Source organism: Acanthamoeba castellanii (genome assembly GCF_000313135.1).
Source record: "Acanthamoeba castellanii str. Neff unplaced genomic scaffold scf7180000084618, whole genome shotgun sequence".
Classification (NCBI taxonomy): Eukaryota; Discosea; order Longamoebia; family Acanthamoebidae; genus Acanthamoeba; species Acanthamoeba castellanii.
Window position 1 is genome coordinate 103,208 of NW_004457632.1, and position 3,248 is coordinate 106,455.

The 3,248-nt window shown below is 60.5% G+C and overlaps 1 pseudogene; it reads left to right on the forward strand.

The window, feature by feature from the left end:
• Positions 1 to 3,248, forward strand: part of ACA1_081110 — a 15,662-nt pseudogene that overhangs the window by 10,572 nt on the left and 1,842 nt on the right.

The following is a 3,248-nucleotide window of genomic DNA, read 5'->3' on the forward strand; positions in this document are numbered from 1 at the left end:
TGCACCATGTCACCACCTCGCAGGCGCCCACGCGACCCCAGCGGCTCGTGAGCTCCCTCCTGCAGGGCCAGCGAGTCGACGTGCTCGGTACGCCACCACGCATGGCCTCACACTGTGCCGTTGCCTCCTCCTTGCTCACCCACAGACGCGGGTGCGCGCAGGCAACTTGTTCCTGGAGCGACACGTCCGCAGCAAGCTCGTCGGCGGACGCGAGAAGGACACTCTGCAGTGCTGTCGGATCATCCCCGTTAGGGCCTCCTACGCCATATCCATGGCGCGTCTGCAGCCCAGGGAGGTCAAGCTGGACACCATCGCAGATGTGCGTCAATCACATTTCTTCTTCTTCTTCTTCTTCTTCTTCAGTTTCCTGCCCTTACGATGTCTCTCTTCACAGGTCTGGAAGGCCATTCCGTTCGAGTTCACGGTGCAAAACTTGTCCAACGCGCCCCTCGTGTGCAAGCTGAGCAAGCTGCCGCTGGAGGTCACGATCGACAGTCCCGCGCTCCAGAAGGACGACAAGGAGAAGGAGAGCAACAAGAAGTACATCCTCCTCTTCCTCGCCATCGGCCTCCGTGTGGACTCATTCGGTTGATTATTACTAATCACCGCACCTCTCTCTTTCACCACAGAACCGACGAAGTGACCAATCCGCAGCTGAACTCACTCATCTGCGTGCCACCGTCTGGTTCGGTGTTGGTCAATGCAGCCCTCCACCCGTCTGAGGTACCCCATGAGTGCTTTCTTAGGTTTCCCAACAACGAACTCCTGTGGTCGCTCATTCGACTCTTCACATTCCTCCAGATCAACTACGCGCTTCAGGATAACTACACGAACACCATCAGCCTGGTGAATGTACATAACTCGACTGCACCGCCCATGCTGGTGCCAATTCACGCAGCCGTCAGCCTGTACCACCTCAAATATCTGGTACGCAGCCCGCCTCCTTTCACTTACGGTGATGGGTGCTGATGATGATGATGATGATGATGATGATGACGGTGATGATATGCAGGGTCTGTCGGGAGATGGCGACTTGGTGCTGCCCACGCTGATGCATCCCGCGCCGCCGAACGCGCCGCCCGTGGACGAATGGTTCACGGTGCAAAACACCTCGGGTCGAGCGCTGGACATCGAGATCCAGGGCCAGCTCAACATGGCCATGGCCGACCTCATCGCCCTGCTCGTTCTCTCCCGCGAGTCGAACCTGCCCCTGAAGAAGTTCACGCTCGCCGCGGGCGATAGCCTCGAGATCAAGGTCCGAGTCGAGGCCCGCAAGGACGCGCGCATCCCGTCCAACTTCGGCAAGAAGTACAAGGACTTCCCGCTCGGCAAGCTCCACCTACGGTCCGAGCACGTCGCCGAGACCATCCTCGTTCACGGATCCCTCGAACCCGTACGCATATCCCGGCCTTTTGCTTTTGAGCTTCTTCTTCGTCGTCGCCGTCGCCGTCTCGTCGTCGGCTCACCTGGTTTTGTGGTTGTCGCGCGCGTGCAGGGACCCACCTTCTCGTTGTCCACCACCCGGCTCCACTTCCGGTCCGATGCTGGCGCGACCACCAGCGACAGCGCCACCGAGACCCAGGTATGCCCACTCTCTCGAGCTCCACCACACTGCGCTAGGATGTCGAGGCCTAGGCTCGGTCTCCTTCTCATCGTCGTTTTGGTTTGACTTCTTCTAGGCACAGCGGAGCCATGTGGTGCGGGTCAAGAACCTGCTGTCGCAGTTCCCCGTTCAGGTGCAGCTTTCCGAGCAGCCGGCGGCCCAGCGCGCCAGCCCGCGAAGCGACTCCCCTCTCCAGGAGCCGTCGCCCACCAAGACGGCCTTGCGCGCCAAGGAGATCGCCGATGCATCGGCTGCCAGCTCCGCTGCCGATCAGCCGGCGGAGTCACAGCAGAACAACATCCTGGACATCCAACCCGACAAGGCCACCATCCCTCCCGGAGAATCCATTGATGTACGCACCTCTACTCTCGACACACACGCCACCACTGAGTCAGTGACTCCCGCTCACCACTGGCGTCACTGTGATGTTGATGCGCCCGCACAGGTTGTTGTTACGCTGCGCGATCGAGCCAGGACCTCCTCGTCCGGCACCTCGTCGGAGGACCGGACGTTGGTGGTCTGCGACACTCGATCGCCCTCCATGCCACAGAACATCGCCGTCACCCACTCCCGCCTCGAAGGTAACCATCATTCGTCGGTTCTTGCTGCACGTGCAAAATGAGAGTCGAGGTTCTCATCGCCATGGCCGCTCATCATCACACACACACAGTCCACAAGACTGTAAGTGGTCGACAGGGAGTCGAGCTGGACACTCGCTCGCTCGCGCTCAACAAGAAGAAGGAAGAGTCGGCGGCCACCACCACCACTCTGTCCTCCAAAGCGCCCCGACTTGCGCTCCGGGTACGCCGCCGCCGCCGCCACTTTGGCCCCCTGTGGCGCTGGGACCAGTCTCACACTCGTGCGCTGTCGCCACCCGCTCTTTCGCTCCAGGGCTGTACGCCAATCACGTCGGGCAACGAGGGCCAGCGGGACGAGGAGCTGTCCTACCGGTACGAGATCAACCTGGGCCAGCACGTCCACGGCTCCGGGCCCGTGAACTGGACCCTCACGCTCGAGAGCCTCCACTCCAACGAGGCCACCACCTCGTCGCTCGAGTACAAGATCTACTCGCTCAAGGACAACGACAAGACCTGGATGGTACGCACCTACCTTGGCCACCCGCCCTTTGTAGACCTAATCGGACCGCACACGCACCACCGCACACGCGCAACTCTGCGCAGACCGTCGGGCGGAACCGAGGCATTCTGTCCCGCGCCGGCGAGTACCAGCAGGTGCCGCTGACGTTCGCCACGGACAAGGTCGATTTCTACTCGACGTACCTCATGATCCAGAACCTCGACAACTCGCAAGACTTCAAGACCATCCGCATCAACCACGAGGTACGACACACACGACACACACCACACACACGACACACACGACACACACCACACACACCCATGCGTGACGCTAATCCAGCCCATTGGTTGGTCATGGGATCCCCGGCAATAGGTGGTGTCGCAGGAGAAGGTGCTGTTCGGCGTGCTCGTGGATGGGAAGCAGACGGAGAACCCGGTGATCGACCTGGGCGACGTCTACTACGATCAGGTCTACCGCGACCACTCGTTCATCATCCTCAACCAGTCCGACATGGCCCTCGACTTCCTGGTATCAACAACAACCGCCACCACTGAGTCAGTTCTAT